Source organism: Nannospalax galili, unplaced genomic scaffold (assembly GCF_000622305.1).
Source record: "Nannospalax galili isolate Female #2095 unplaced genomic scaffold, S.galili_v1.0 scaffold346, whole genome shotgun sequence".
Classification (NCBI taxonomy): domain Eukaryota; kingdom Metazoa; phylum Chordata; class Mammalia; order Rodentia; family Spalacidae; genus Nannospalax; species Nannospalax galili.
Genome location: NW_008357637.1, coordinates 4,545,762 through 4,562,906, shown reverse-complemented (window position 1 = coordinate 4,562,906; position 17,145 = coordinate 4,545,762). Strand labels below are relative to the sequence as shown.

Genomic DNA, 17,145 nt, shown 5'->3' with positions numbered 1-17,145 from the left:
ATGTATGTGAGTGCACCCATGTCATGCAATGCTGCGGAGGTCAGAAGAGGGCTTTGGATTCCCCTGGAACTGGACTTAAGGATGATTTGTAGCTGCCATGTGGGTGCTGGGAATTGAACCTGGGTCCTTTGCAAGAGCAGTCTGTGTTCTTAACCACTGAGCCATCTCTCCAGCCCCAGTCTCAACGTTCTTTCATCCCTCTCTGCTCTTTCTCTTTTCCAAAGGCACTATAACATTTGCAGCCTGGCTTTGTTTTCAGTGCACTGAACAAGCCTTTTATTCTTTACTCATTCAAATCTAAGTATACATGAATACAAAGGTTTAGTATAACTTTGCCTGCCTCTAACCTCTGTTTCTTTATTTTAAGCTGGAGTTTTGCATCAACCAAAAGAACAAGATATTTATCTAGAATTTTAGGTTCTGGTATTTTTCACCTGCTTTTAAGAAAAACTTTTCAGTTTAAAATAACTGAACATAATTAAGTTGCAAAAAGAGTAAAAGTATTTCCATTTATACCTCACCCAGCTTCGCCAAATGTTAACCTCCTGTATAACCATTAACCACTCATTGAAACCAGAAAGTTACCATTGATAACAATACTCTTCAGGTTTTGATCTTATTGAGAGAAGTGTTGGAGTTTGAAAGAAGAGAGCTGGAGCATTCAAGATAATGTATCACTGGCCTTATGAGTGATTTAAAGCAGTAGGCAAGTCAGAGCATCGTTTAGTTTTGGCCTTCAGTGGTGAAATGGGGAGGGACATGTATTTTACCTCTTGTATTATTCCATTTTCTGTTGCTATAACTGAAAACCTCAAACTGAATACTTTATAAAGAATAAAAAAAGTTTAATTAGCTCATAGTTCTGGAGACTGCATCCAGTGAGAGCCTCCCAAGATGGTCATGACCCAATGTGGTGGAAAATATCACATGGCAAGTAAACGAACATCCAAAGGAGAGGCAGAACTGGCTTTCATAACAGTTCCCCTCAAGGCAGTCCACTGATCCATGAATGGACTAATCCATTCTTGAGGGCAGAGCCTTTACCAGTCTGGAACTTACTGTGTAGCACAAGCCGGCCTCAGATTCTTGGTGATTCTCCTGCTTCAGCCCGAGTCCTGGGTTTTCAGGCATGTGTGCCATGCCCACAGACTCCTACTCACCTCTTAAATACCTCTGGTCTTACCTCTTATACCTCACAGCAGGGATAAATTTCGTCAGGGATCAATTTGATGGGTATATTGAAATCACATGACTTTCCTAATTTTCTTGTTCAGATTCATGCTAAAATGGCCAGAGATTTTTTTCCCCAAGAGACACAGATTTAAGAGTGCTCTTTTCCTAACAAATATTTACATGATTCCTTACAAGGTGCTAGGATTTATGGAGACTGGGGACTCAGAGATAAGGGAAAATTCATACTCTGCATGTGTGCCACTGTTCTGCTCATCCTTAGAAAGAGTACCCCCATTTAATCCTCCCAACAGTTCTAGGAGGTAGGAACTATTGTTACCCTGATTTAACTGAAGCAGCAACCCATGCTTAAGCTTAAGCTCGTAAGAAGCACAACACCTGTGAGGTTGGACTTCCTCCTACCTTGGGAAGTGCTAGTGATACATTTTCAAGTGTGGATAACATAGATGCTACCACTTGTCTTCATTTTATGTAAGACAGAGCATGTTCATATTACCACAGAAATGGTGAAAAGCAACTAGAGAAGGAACCTTAGATGAGTACAACTAGGCATGGAAGTTTGGGCCAGCCTGGCATACATTGTGATACCCTAAACAAAGATAGACGAGTTCATTTAGGGACACACAGACACACACAGAGATAGACAGACAGACACACACACGCCAACAGAATTGGCCCATGTTACTGTCTTTCCAGAGGGATTATTGTATCTTTCAGAAGTATGTCAAGACAGAATGCACATATGGGAATATGAGTGGAAGGCTTCCTATCCCAGTTGCCAAATTCTGAAGCGCATCAACTCAATGCTCTGCTTTTACTCAAAGGGATAGATAGCCACGATTCAGTAGTTATTATACTGACATAATTTAACCTTTTGAATGTGTAGGTTCAGTGTGTCGTCCTGGTGGTTTACTTTGAGGCCTGAAAGTGGTGGCTTTGAGAGTTGGTGAGAACCGGCCTCAGCCTCCTCTACTATTGCTATTGATTTTGCAGACGTGGGTGACTGACAATAAATCCATCCCCACCAGTTAGCAGCAAAACCACTCCAAGAATCCCAACCGATTGGCATCCTTCCCTGGGAAGACCAGTGCGCACACAGTGGGCGGGGAATGGGATGCCTGTGGACCTTGGGCCTCTGTGGGTCCCTTTCCATTTTTAAATCCATCTTTTAAGTGAATTGGAACTTTACGGTTCTCAAAGCCCGGCCCTCTTGTTTGAGGACGGAGGGAAGATGACGGGAAGAGGCTTTTCCTGACTCGGGGGAGAGGACCGCCACCCAGAAGCCTGGGAAGTCTCTAGGGACAGCGCCCTTGGTTGGACACCCCTCCCAGGTCCCACTCCGGGGCACACGGAGGTCCTGCACCCCTCCGCCTGCGGCCCGTGGCGAGCACAGCTGGGGCCGCCGTTCCTCGGCGGGCAGGGCGCGGCGCTGGGGCCGAAGCGCGAAGGGCCGGCGGCGGCCTCGCGGCGCGTCCACGGCTCACATCCCGGCGAAGTTCCCGGATGGTCGCTGCCTCCCAGCGCGGAGCTTTTCCTGCCCGCCTCAGCTCAGCCCTTCGGACCCCGAGAGAAGTTTCCCAGAAAAAAATGCCCCGCGCGTCGCGGGGCAGAAGAGCCGCCTGCAGCCGCCCGGCGGTAAGGGACTCGGAGCCCACCGTGCAGGGCTCTCCAGGGTCGGGGGCTGGGCGGGCTGCGGGGATGTTGAGACCACGAACTCGGCGCGGACGGGCGCGATCCCCGCCAGGCCCGCGCGTGCTGCCCGCCGGCCACTGGCGCGGGAAGAAGGGGTGGCGGCCGGCCGGGACTGGGGACTGCGCTGTGGGGTGGAGACGGTGCTGCGGGTAGCGGACCGCGCTGCGGGGTGAGGATGGTGCTGCGGGGCTGGCCACCCGGCTGCGCGGACCCAGAGCCTCCCAGGATCAGGACCCGCTCCCGCCGCACCCTCCGCTCACCGCTGGGCGGCGGTGCGTCGGCGCTGCCTCTGCAGACCCAGCTCCAGCGGAGGGCGACTTTGGAGCATGTCCCTCCCTGAACTTGGCTCCCCGAGGATCTTTCCTCCCCGGGCTCACAGACAGCCAAGCCCACCGTCTGCGTAGACGCGCACTTAGGTGACTGCACTGCTCTGAGGCAGGGCTACCCGGGTCAGGGCTTTGCGCCCCGGGCCTCTCCGTAACTCTTAGAAGGCTTCCTTCACTCTCCCTCCCTCCCCTTCCACGTACTTTTCTTTTAAAGAAAGAACTGTTAAACTTGCAAGTGTAAAGGAAACCAGCTGACCCAGTAGGGGTGACCCAGATCTTCAATTTGTGCCTAGACTTTGAACCTAGATTAACAAAGGACCTGCTTAATCTCATGGGAATATTCACCCCCGGGGCCTGGGGCTCCTGGACTTCTCTGTGCTCTCCAGAATCCTCTCAGGTTGTCTGGAGCATAGGTTTGGTCCCTTGTTTTGAAAGGGAAAGTCTCTAGTCAGCCCAGCCCCTGGATCTTCGTTGCTCTTTTACCTCATTCTCCACTTTCCATGCTTGGCTGCACGTAGGAGCGGGGGACACATTTGCATCCTGGGTAGGTTTTCTTTCTCCAGTTTCTCAAAACAATTTCAATTCTGTAGCTTCGTTTAGAATCTACATTGGTAGATAGAGTTTTGCTTCCTCAAAAATGCTAATTTCCATAATGAATTTTTTTTGTTTCACTTTGTAAACCACCTTTTGACTTCTTTTTTAAATTTATTTTTACTATTATCATTTGTGTGTGTGTGTGTGTGTGTGTGTGTGTGTGTGTGTGCGCGTGCGCGCCCGTGCAGGTGCTTGTGGAGGCCAGAGGCATCAGATCCCCTGGAAAGGAAATGATTGTGAGCCACTTGATGGGCCGATGTGGAACCAAACTTGGGTCCTCTTAACTGCTGAGCCATCTCTCCAGCCCCCACCTTTTGACTTCTTCAAAGGAGAAAACCCTACATAGGCTATCAGCACTCTGCTTTAAAAAAACATTTTTTTTAAAATATTTTATGTGTGCCAGTGTATTGCCTGCATGTATGTAAGGGCACCCATGTTGTGCAATGTCCGTGGAGGTCTGAAGAGGGCATTGGATCACTTAGAACTGGAGTTACAGACAGTTGTTTTCTGTCGTGTGGGTGCTGGGAACTGAACCTGAGTCCTCTGCAGGAGCAACCAGTGCTCTTAACATCTGAGCCATCTCTCAAGCCCCCACTGCCCCCTCCCCCCATTTTGAGACAGGGTCTTACTATGTAGCCCTGGCTGGCCTGGAACTTACAATGTAGACCAGGCTGGCCTTGAACTCACAGAAATCCACCTGCCTCTGCCTCCTGAATGCTGGGATTAAAGACACTCACCACCATACCTGGCCTCAGCACTCTGCATTTTAAACCCCCTCACATTGCTCAGGACACTGTCTTTTTCAACTATTGCAAGGTTGAGTTTCTCAGGGGCCTGGAGGTGTTGCATTGTACAGATCCTTGCACACCTATGAGAGCCCATTACCTGATGAATAGAAACTGCAGGCGAGGCTTTGCAGGTGACCTTGCAGTAGCTCAGCAACATCATTTCTTCCTGCTACCTACTCAAACTCCACCAGAGTGTCTGTCATTGGGAATCACATGAACTCTTTTAGGTTATGTGATGTGGCACAAAGAGATTTGAAATCAGGGTAAGATCCAATTCTAGGACATTTAAAGAATGAGTTTATTTCCAGCTGGAGGGATTTATGTCTTCTTTCATTTGTGCATTTCACAAATTTTCTACTGTGTCTTGAGCCACTTCCTGATGCCTTAGCAACTTGAGCCTCATCCAAAAATGAAGGGGTTGATAACCTTTGCAGTTCTTCCATTGCAGGGTGTGAGGATCAAGCAGGATAATGGGGAATGAAGGCACAAGAAGCAACTTGACACAAGGGCCGTTCAGTCATTATACAGTGTGGCACCAAACAGAGCAATAATGGGCTGAAATAGGTTTGGTGGTGAAGAGGAGGAGGTGTGCTTGTGTCTTTAACTTCACTGTCAGGTGCTCTGGTCGGCTATGAGCCCCTTTCCTGGATGGTTTGTCACTGTGTTTGTGTACTCTCTTGAACATTTGGAGTGTGGTCCTGACTAATACTTTTCAGGACTTGCAGTTTTCATGATGAAACCAAGAGAATAAAACTACACAAGGGCATTTTTGATGTGTTGCTATATTCCTTTCATTTAGCTGTGGTCTTCCTGAGGCCCGTCCTCTAATGTAGTCTACCAGATTCCTAATGACTTCTAAACAGAGACTTCTCTTGGCTATTTTCCAGAAACTCATAGTTAGACCATGGTTCTTTTTTTTTTATTTTATTTTATGTGTATGGGTGTATTACCTGCATGTAGGTAAGTGCACCCGTGTTGTGCAATGCCCCCAGAGGATAGAAGAGGTTATCGAATCCCCTGGAACTGGAGTTAAGGACAATGGACAGTTTTTAGTTGCCATGTGGGTCCTGGGATTCAAACCTGGGTCTTCTGCAAGAACAACCAGTGTTGTTATCCGCAGAGCCATCTCTCCAGCCACTAGACCATGGTTCTTAAAAACTTGATAGACTCATTTATGTGTTATGACTAACAGGGACACACAGATGTCAATTAGGTCGTAGTGGGAATCAGTCTACTACAACCTATCAATCAATCTCATTGAGCATTGAGGGTCTCTGTTAGAAGACTTAGTTACGCTCTGCGTTGGGGTAGAAGGGAGGCTCAGCCCCTAATGTTTAGCTTCAGTAAAATAACCTCTTTTGAAGTATCAGAAATGCAAGGCAAATGTAGTAAGGTGGAAAAAGGTATAGAACAAATATAAGGAATTTCAAGGACAGTGAAATTAGTTCCAGCTGGAGGGAAGTCCATCATTGATTTGTCCTTTTCACAATTACTTACCATTTGCTGTGTGCCAGCATGGAAAGATTAATAGTCATATCCACATTATGTCCTTTGGACACTGCTTCAGTTGAGAAAGACTTCTGGTTTCACTTTCCTGGGACAAAGGACTTCCTCCCTGGGCCTCATTGTAGTGCCCAGCCCTAACAGTTGTAGTTGCCCCTCACCCTGTAGCTAGTATAGTCTAGTTGAAATCACTAACTCTTACATACTTTTGAATAATGCAAACTCAGAGAATACAAATAATGCTATCTGCTAATACATGTAAATTAGTATTGAAATAAGCTGGTCTTTAACCAAGTGTTGGCTAAAAGATTATACAGGCTTAATTCTGAGTGTGGAGTAAGGGATAAAAATTTTGTTTTGTTTTGGTTTGTTTGTGACAGGGTCTGGCTAGGTAGCCTTGCCTGGCCTGGAATCTGCTATGTAGACCAGGTGGGCCTTGAACTTGTGGCGATCTTCCTCTTCTGCTTCCCAAGTACTGGGATCACAAGCTTGTGTCTCTGGACCAGGGATCTAGCTTCTGAGAGCCTCCAGGTGATGCCAGTGTGTGCTGAGAATGAGTTCCCAAATAGTTGCTCCGTGAGCCATCTTTTCTAGTTGATTTTGTGTTCAGTACAAGTACTCTCTCTTACAAGGTCCTTTTTCTTTACTCTTATAATGACAGCAACAATTTCTATGACAGAAGATTGTTATAAGGCTCAGATGTGGTCATGTATGTAGCTCACTTAGCAGGTTGTGTGTGACAGTGCTTCTGCTCAGTATTTGTGGACTGTTAACAGTATTATCAGTGTTAGCGTGTATAAAACACTTGGCAAAAATTGCCTAAAATAGGATCTGCTTTTTATATAAATTAGCATACAGCAATAATGTCTTATTTGGCTATAATCTATCAAATGTTTCAGCTCTGTTATCTCATGCAGTCCTAAGGAGGAGAAGAATCTCAATATTGGAGTGCTGTCAGCCCCTGGTATCTGCTTGCTGAGGTTATTAACAGATTAAGGACAGAGAACAAAGGCATGATATAACACTTTCTTAGCCCTTTGGCACCAAGAAATGCAAGGGTACTATGTTGTGGTAGTTATATGGTGTTCTTTATCCATAGGAGTACAGGGCAACCAATGGATTAGACTGCCTGCCCTAAGCCAAGCAACTTTGGTCACAAGTGTGGAACCCAGGCCCAGTGGCTAGGATACTTTTGCTTCTTGTGGCTAGGGATCTTGTGGAAGCACAGTCAACATTACAGAGTCACCCCATTGATCACAAATATTTATTAAGTAGTCAAACATATTAGGCTTTGCTAATATTCAATGAAAGAACACAGGTAAAATAAATAGGAAATATAATTTTTATATGCGTAGCTTTGATCACTATGGTTCACATTGTAAGAACATGTAACTGTATAACATTTTAGTGTTGTCACTATGAATATTTTTTCCTCTTTGAGTAAGTTTTGTTTTTAGTATAACTTGATTTCTTTTAAATTTCCTTTTATCTCTCAATTATATTATTTTAGCTTTTGCTTTTCTTTTTGTGGTGCCAAGTGAACCCAAGGCTTTGTAGATGCTATGCAAGTACTCTATCACTGAGCTACACCCCAGCCCAATTATATTAATTTAAGTGAATGAAATTCTTCAAAGCTTTTAATGATTTGGCCCAGCTTAAAAAATGTACCAGTCCATGGGCTAGAGAAATGGTCAAGCAGTTAAGTGTGCTTACTACCTTTGAAGAGGACCCTGGTTCAGTTCCCAGAACCCATGAGGTGGTTCACAGCCATCTGTAACTCCAGTTCCAGGCGATCTGATGCTCTCTTGTGGCCTCTGTGTGTACCCTCACACATGTAGTGCATGTAAGCTCAGGCAGGCACACATACATACACATAACATTTTTTAAAAACTTTAAAACTTTAACCACTCCTTCCCTTTCTCCCTCGTTTTTTTTCCTTCCTTTTCCATCCTGTCTTCTCCCTTCCCTTCCTTTCTTCCTTTAACATTACCGCTTAACTGTGTTCTTTAGTTGACTCAGTTGATATTCATGTAATCTTGGGAGATTTTTGTTTATGTAGAGCCTGAGGCTGAGGTCATCCACCCAAGGTTACACAGCTAGTGACAGTGCTGGTATTCAGACCTGGGGCATTCTTATTCTAAATCCTGCACTTTTAAATTAAATTTTTTATTTTAATTTTAATTTTTCATGAATATTTTTATTTCCTCTGAGAATTTCATGCAATGTATTTTGACCATATTCACTCCGAACTCCTCTTAATTCCTCTAAGATCCACCCCCACCTCCCTACCTTCCTACTTTATGTCCTTTAAAAAAATTCTAATAACCCATTGACTCCAATTTGTGCTGTCCATGTTAAATTAACTTCTGGGTGTGTGACCATCCACACTGGTTGACCTACCAGGAACCACACCCTTAAAGAAAACTGCTCTCCCTTGCCTAGAAGCCATCCAAACCTTGAGCTTTTAACCCTTAACTTCATCACCGGCTTTATTGCATCCTACTTTTCATGTTCTGAGCTCAAGCTAAACTGCACTTTCCTGTTCTCATCTGAATGCCCTTACATTCTTTCCTTCCCTGCACGTTGTCTGTTTCGTTTGTATGGTGCATTCTACAGGCTCTTCAGATTGATCACTAGTACTTGTTGAATACACAAAATATCAGACTTTGCTAATAAAGAACATAGCTAAAATAAATGAGTGGTACCTACACATCTCTTTAGTAACTTAAGTAAACATGGTTCACATTGTAAGAACATGCATCTTACACAATACCAAAACACTCCATGTTCTCATGGCTTGCTCCTCCCTCTCAGTCAATTTCTGTCACTGTGGATTTGGGGCTCTTCATTTGTGACTTGAAATTCACCTTGTCCCATGTCGTAGTCACTAATGTCTTTTCACCCTTATTAGATCCTAGACTCTTTCAAAGCGACTACTTAAAACAAACAAACATTTGTTTTAATACTCCCTCAAAATGGTAGGTCATCTATTAATAGTTGATAAATAGTGGTTTATTTCTCACTCTGTCAGTCAGAGCTGAGGTGAGTGAATTTTTCATGAAGTCAAAGTAGATCCTTGTTTTGCAAAAGACTCTGGTTTCTGAAGATTTTGGGAAACCCATTTCAACCTAAAACTGCACTTTCACCATGGGTGGTAAGGTAACATTTTTATACATATGTGGCCTTAACTATAGCGTATCTTTAAATTTGTTTATTTATTTTTATTTTATGGGTATGAATGCTTTGCCTACATATGTGTAGGTGCATCCATGCGTGTAATGCCTCTGGAAACTGGGAGAGGGTGTCAGAAACCCTAGAACAGGAGTTACAGACAGTTGTTAACCACTATGCGGGTGCTAGCAACCCAACCCCAGTCCTCTACAAGAGCAACCAGTGTTCTTAACCACTGAACCATCTCTCCAGCCCCACTATAGTGTTTGTGTGTACACACACACACGCACACACACACCACACACACACACGCACACAAACACACACACAGACACACACACACACACTACAGATTTCTTTTAAAAAGTAGTTCTACTAATAAGGAATAGGATTTATGTTCTTATAGGAAAGGTGAAGATCATTATAGAATGATGACCTATACCAGCTCTAGATTGGTCTGATACTGATAGAGACAGGAGGTGAATAGATTCCTTCAGTGGGCAGATAGGGGCAAAGGGCCCCCAACTGATTGTGGGACTATGTCCTTGAGGTGACAAAGGCCAACAGCCAGGAGCATCCTGTAGGAGCGCCCTGCAGGCACATCCAGCAGTCCAGACCTAGGCCTGGGGACCCCAGCTACAAGCCCATGATAGGAAAAGCCTAGGAATACAAGTTATTTCAGGCAACAAGGCCGACCTACTTTCTCCCATTCACTGTGACAGCTGAAAGGTAGGAATGAAAAGGTGGGAAGACCCCAGACCTAATTGAGGGCCCTATCCAGACTGGTGGGCTCTCCTTTGAATCAGTCAAAACTGCTTCTCCAATGTCCAAAAAGCCTAAACAGTCTGCTTCTAGGCAACCTGTTTTTGGGTCTCCTTCTCACTTACTGAAGGCTTTTTTTCTTCTGCTGAGTACTTTTCTCCTCAGTCAGTCCTTGGGGTCCATGTGCCTAAACTAATTGCTTGTGTTTGAAACCCAAGGGCTGAGACCAGAAACTCTGCAGCAATACCCTTGTCTGGTTCTCTTCACATGAACGTGAATGCTCAGTCCATGGCTGAATCTGTGCATGGCTTCTACACCCTTTGTTTGGCTGAGAAGAGATGCCCAGCCCAACAGAGAACTTTAAGCAGTTGAAGCACACCAGCTTCCCCTACCACAGCTTCCTGTGTATTTGGGACCCAACCTGCTCTGTCAGAGAAACAGTGTTTGTCACAGGAAGGAAATGGTGAATAAAATGGAGATTTCAAACTAGTTTCCTGGGCTAGTGGAAGCCAATTATAACTTTAAGTAAAAGTTGATTTTTAATATGCTCTTAATATTTCTTACATAGACAATACATAGTCCTTTAAAATGTCTATTCATGTTAAACTGTTTATAGTCTCTCATAAACAAAACATGTCCCTTTAAATGTGTACAATCCATCAATCTTACCTCATTTACAATTCATCCACATTACTCCTCTCCTCCCTCCTGATACTCTCCTGGTCCTCACATATTTGAGATGGTGTTATATAGATACTTTTTGCATCTTACTTGCTTTATTTTATTATTATTATTATTATTATTATTATTATTATTATCTTTTTGAGACAGGGTCTCCCTGTAGCCTCAGCTGGCCTGGAACTTGCTATGTGGATCAGTTGGCCTTGATCCACAGAGATTCTCCTGCCTCTGTCTCTGAGTGCTGGGGTTAAAGGTGTGTGCCACCATGCCCGGCTATTTTAAAAAATATTTTTATAATAAAAGTGAAAATTATCAATAAGCAGTACTATAGTTAGCATTTCTTGGACATGCATCTTCCTTTCCTCCTCCTCTTCATCACTATATTGTGCTGAGAATTGAACCCAGGATCTCAGGCATGGGAGCAATACCTCCAGCCCTCCTACCATATTATCTTTAACAGCTGCATAGCATGCTGTTTTTGGGATATGTTTAACTAGTCCCCAGCTGGTTGTTCACTGTCACTCATTAGAGTATATACTCCTAGTCAGTAACTATCAGTTGACCCATTAAGTTTTGCTATTGAGACCCAAACAACCAGCCATTTGCTCAGTGAAAGAATAAATGTCTGTAAATAAGTTTACTGTTGGCCAAATGGGGAGGTGTCTAAAATTTCTTGTTTTTTCGCTCACTTGTGTGTCCAGTCACCTCAGCCCATTTCTGAAACATCCCAAACATTTTTCTGTTTATGTATGCAAGAGATTGTATATGTTGAATGAAGAAGTTAGGCCTGTCAGGGCCCAAGAGAACAATCTGATTATATCTTGGAGTGATATAATGCTGAAGTGTTACATGCACTATCAATGTTGAGGAAACCTTGAGACTCCCCTTCCCTCAAAAGAATAGATTTTCATTGTAGAGAAACTTCAGAACTGATAACCTTGAGAAAACACATGCTCTAGCTATTTGGTCTTTGGGAATGTAAACAGTGAGAGTGGGTGTCTTGACCACAACAGTCACATGTGCTGGGGATGGATAGCTAAATATCAGGCACTATCAGATCAGACTGAGATAGAGGAGAAAGGAGATGACTGCTCTTAGCAGGCCCACATCCATCAGCAACCCCCATGCATGTGCACCATTAGGTTGGCTGGGAGTGGGATTTCCAGGAAGGTACATCGTGATGGACTGAGCATGAAAGGGGCAGAGTGGGGAGAAGAAAGAGAAGACTAAGCCACTTCCCTTCCTTAGATTTCAGAAGACAAGTTTTCAGATGTGCTAATACTCCTAATTAGATTTTTGAGAGCCTAGAAAAAGGCCAAGTGGTCGAAGGACCTTTTAAAGGCTTTTAAAAAAGTGAAGTGGTTTCCTTTAGGCAGGGGCTATGCTTGTATAGAAACCTTTTACCTATCATTTCCACTTTGCTGTGATAGAACAACATACTATCTCTTGGAGCTTGGGAGAAGCTTTTGTTCACCACCAGGCCAGGTGCTCAGTGTTTGTGCTTATAGTCTTAGCTGAAAATATGACTATCACTTTTTATAATTTTTGTTATAGTTTTTAATTTGTCTAGATTACAAAATTACTTTGTGCCTGCTACAAATAAGACAAAAAAGAGGGGCTGATGTGCTGGCTCCATGGGTAACAGTGCTTACTATGCAAGCACAGGGACCTGAGTTTGAGTCCCCAGCACCCACATAAAAGCTTCATATGCCTGTAACCCCAGCATTGCCAGGTGGAGACAGGTAGATCCCAGGAGCTCACTGGCCAGTCTGGCTAGCCAAAATGGTGAGCTTCAGGTTCATTGAGAGATCTTGTCTCAAAAAATAAGGACAATAGGTATGCTGGATAGCTTTAGTGTCAACTTGACACACCTGGACTGAGGGAGCCTCAACTGGTGAATTGCCTCCATTGGACTGGCCTGTGGCCATGTCTGTGGGGCATCTTCTTGATTGTTGAGTGATGTGGGCAGGCCCAGCCCACTGTGGATGGTGCCACCCCTGGGCAGGTGGGCCTGTGTTACATAATAAAGCAGGCTGAGCAGGGGCCAAGGCGCAAGTTAGTAAGCAGCGTTCCTCCATGATCTGTACTCCAGCTTCTGCCTCCAGGTTCCTGCCCTGAGTTCCTACCTTGGGCTCCCTGATGAACTGCAACCCAGGAGATGTAAGATGAAATAAACCCTTTCCTCCTCAAGTTGGCCTTGGTCAGAGTATTTTGTCACAGCAACAGAGAAACAAACTAAGACAATAGGGGAAAACATCCACTGGTTTCCTCTGGCCTCCGCATGCATGTGCACCTGTACACTGCATACATGCACACACACACACACACACACACACACACGCACCCACCCCTAAATACCACACACGTATATACAGTCTTTAAAAAGACAAAAAAAGTATATAAAAAAAGTTTTTTTCTCCTCTTTCAAATTCTAGTCCCTAAAGATAATATTTAGTAGCCCTGCAATTTTCTCTTTGCTTATGTAGCTATTCATAAATATATTTTCACATATAGTTTATAGTATTAAAAAATGGAATTCTATATACTGGCCTGTAAATTATTTTTCTCTTTCACAATGCTGAGGATTAAACCTAGGGCCTCAAGAATTACTAGGCAACTATGGGGCTGGAGAGATGGCTCAGCAGTTAAGAGCACTGACTACCCTTGCAGAGGACCCGGTTCGATTCCCAGCACCCACATCATGACTAACAACTGTCTGTAACTCCAGTTCCAGGGAAATCTGATGCTCTCTTCTGACCTCCATTGGCATTGCATGACACGAGTACACTTACATGCATGCAAACAATACACTCATACACATAAAAATAAAGATACTAATGAAAAGCATTACTAGGCAAATGGTCTGCTGATGAGCTACACTCTCAGCTTCAGGCTACGTTTTTTAAAACCTAATAAAACATCATAGTCATTTTCTCCAAATAAAAACTCACTTGTGGCATGTATGTTTGATATTCTGTGACTTATTTAGCATCTATATTGTTTCAAGTTTTCTTCTGAGAACATCCCTCTATGTATGTGTGTGTTTGATAACTCTCACCAATACACAGAAGCTTTACTTCTGTGAGTCCCCGAAGTAGTGTTATTTTCCAAAAGTTGTAGTAATTCACAGTCTTACTAACACTATTTGAAAACATGCTTCCTAACTCTGCCACATAATTCATTTTAGAAATATAAACTTTCTAATCTCCTTTTCCTGATTTGTTTCAAGTGATTCCTTTAGGGAACACTTGTCAGTATTTCTGCCTTAAAAAATCATTCAGTTGAATTATTCATGCCCTGTCTTTTCCCTAATTTCTCAAATGTGTATGATTTGTCTTGTAGAACTAGAAAAGAAAAACTTGTGCCTAAGCTCACAGAGCTTAATTGTTCTGTGTTGAAGTAAAACAAAATGCTTGATTTCTATTTATAATAAAGTAAATATAGACCTTTCAGTCCCAATTTTCTCCCTTCTAAGATTATATTATTTAATACATTGTCTAAGGAAATATGAATGTTTTAATGGGAAAACAGAACCTTGCAAGATACAAAGATGGGAATATTTAAAGGAGTTGTAAGCTTGCAGAGCTAATTGGGTTTCCCTCTTGAATCCAAAAGTCTGAAGATAAAGGTTCTTTGAAAGCACTCGTTATGAGCGCTGCTGGATTACATACAGAGGAAAAAGTGAATCATGGCAGATAGGAATTGGAACCCGGACTGCTATTGAAAGCCCCTGCCCTCATCGCTCCTGCTTATTTTTTTGGGAGGTAAGACTGGATTCCACTTCCCTCGTCCTAGTACTTGCTGAGTTCATTATAAAGTTATTTGTATATAACTCCAGCAGTACATTGGCTAATAAGAAACAGCTGTACAACTGGAGTCGTTTGTATGAACAGAATAACTAAATCAATCAGCAAAATTTCTTGTGTACGGGTAGGTCAGGCCAACATTGTGTAGTTCAGAATTATAAGAGCGTTTTGCAACTAACCTGACACATATGGCAAAAAGATTGTTGGGGCAGCAGAAATTAGAACTGAAAATTAGGAAACCTTCAAGTCCTTGATAGATAGCAGCCATAATAAAGTACTACTGTGTCTTTAATGTTACTGTTCTAAAGGGCTAGAAAGATTCATAAAGGGACATCTTGTTTAAAATAAAGGCTCTCTTCTCTAAGGGCTGGGTCCTTTGAGTGAGGCTGAATTGTCCTCATAAATGTCTATTCTGCTAAACTGCTAGGACTGAAGAAAGCCTGATGCTAGGCAGACAAGGCAGACAAGGCAGATTGACATGTTTGCTTAGAGAGAGCTGAGCCAAATCAGGGATGAGACATCTGCTTCCTAGGAAGACTGAGGCCGAAGTCCTAATGTGGTACAAGGGAATTCCTCTGATCCACGTGTCCTTCCATAGAGTCCCAAAGGCCCACGGAATATGGGTGAGTTCACGGAATGTGAATATTCATATGGCTCCAAGATGTCAATGTTAATGGAGATGTCAGTACTGTAAGATAGAAAGCAGGCCTCATGAGAGGCAAACCTCTGGACTCTGGATCTCCACGAGTGATGACCATGTTGACAAAATAAACAGCTCTCACCTTAAAGAATAAAGAGATGGTTTATTCTGGAGCCAAATATGAGTGACCATGGCCTGGGAACACAGATTTAGGTTTCCCCAAATACTATGTTCCAGCGTGGTAATAGTTGCCTTACATTTTTATAGTAACAGAACAGAGAAAAGTTATAAATCAAGACACTTTTCAAATACATTGGAGGATGCATTCAGTAGGCGGGTCATAGCAAAGTGAGGAATTTTTTACTATAGGTTTCAGATGCTATCTGATGGCATTCTTAGCCTTATGATTGGTGAGACCAGTGGTCTGCTAGGATAATACATTCTAAGAGGGTTTTGTTTGTTTGTTTTTTAGTTTGTCACAGGATATTAGATCAGAAACAGAGGTAGCAAGGAGCTAAAGATGGCCGGATATAAATGGTAATTAGACTCTGACCCTGCAACATTCCAAACTCTCCACATTCATTGAAGTTCTAATCAGTTGATCAGCCTTGCAGGAAGAAGTCCAGTTTGAAGATGGAAGGTTTTTTTTTTTTATTTTTTTAAATTTTTCTGGGGACTTTTATTCACAACCATGAGGGATGCTATACTTGGAAGACTTCTGTATTAGTTACTTTTCTGTTGCTGTGATAAGACACCATGACCAAGGAAACTTATAAAAGGAAGAGTTTATTTGATCTTATGGTTCCAGAAGACTGAGAGTCCATCATGGCAGGTAGGCATGGTAGCAGGAGGTGCCTGGAATAGAAAGAGGAGCACTCACATCTTGAAGCAGGCACAGGAAGCAGAGAGCTACTGGAGCTCTGGCAAGGCTTAAGAGCTCTCTAAAAGCCTGCCCCCCCACCCCCGTGACACGCTTCCTTTGGCATGGCCACACCTCCTAAAGCCTCCCAAAACAGCACCACCAACTGGGGACAAAAAATACTTGGAGCCTATGGAGGACATTTTCATTCAAACCACCATATACATACCTGCCCCCATGAGCCAGTCATAAGCTTGAACTGGAGATTGTTTGGTTGGCTCTGAGGTAGTGCTAACCTTGGAAGTTGCTCCATTGGATTTTAGCCAGTAATACAGGGAGAGACTATGCTGCCCACATTCTCATGATAAACAACTTGGATGGTGAAATTTGAAAAACAAAAAAAACAGAAAAAAACACCCAAAAAAACAGGAAAAAACCAAAGAACTCTCAAACAAAACAAAAACCTCAACACCCAAACAACAGCAACAGCAAAACCACTCTAGTTTCCTTGAGGCCTCAGGTGCTGATGCCTAAACAGATATCCTCCTTGCCCTCTGTCCCTCTGCTTCTGGTCCTTAATTCCCACCAATCCTTAGAGATATTGCGGACTCTAGAAACTCAAGTTGTTCTTAGATTAATACCCAATTATCAGTTGGCTCATAGAATTAATTCCTTTTATATTCTTTATTAAACGTAGTGATGAAATGAACAAGGTGGTAGACTAGGAGGTTAACTTTTGCATGACTCTCAGCTTTGTTGCATAAGAGTCAGATGACCTTGGGGCTGGAGAGATGGCTCAGCCATTAAGAGCACTGACTGCCCTTGCAGAGGACCCCGGTTTGATTCTGAGCACCCACACGGTGGCTACAAACCATCCTTAACTCCAGTTCCAGGGGAATCCGAAGCCCTCTTCTGACCTCCGCAGCATTGCACAGCACAGGTGTACTCACATACATGCAGGCAATACACTCATACACATAAAATAAAAATAATAAATAAAATATTTTTTTAAAAAAAGAGTCAGATGACCTTGACAAAGTCCCTCACTTTGCAGACATAGAGGACAAGAATCTGCAGGAATGGGAAAAAGATAGGAGCTCAGCTGTCTCTGGTGGGACAGGCCATTTATGCA

General features: G+C 43.3%; 1 protein-coding gene across 2 annotated transcripts in view; it reads left to right on the top strand.

Moving 5' to 3' along the window:
* The first annotated feature begins 2,674 nt into the window (after positions 1–2,674).
* Positions 2,675–17,145, top strand: part of Wipf1 (WAS/WASL interacting protein family member 1) — a 133,472-nt gene continuing 119,001 nt past the window's right edge. For both annotated transcript variants that reach the window (XM_017794917.2, XM_008855296.3), the window contains exon 1: positions 2,675–2,826. The gene's annotated coding sequence lies outside the window, so the exon portion shown is untranslated. The remainder of the gene's footprint in view (positions 2,827–17,145) is intronic.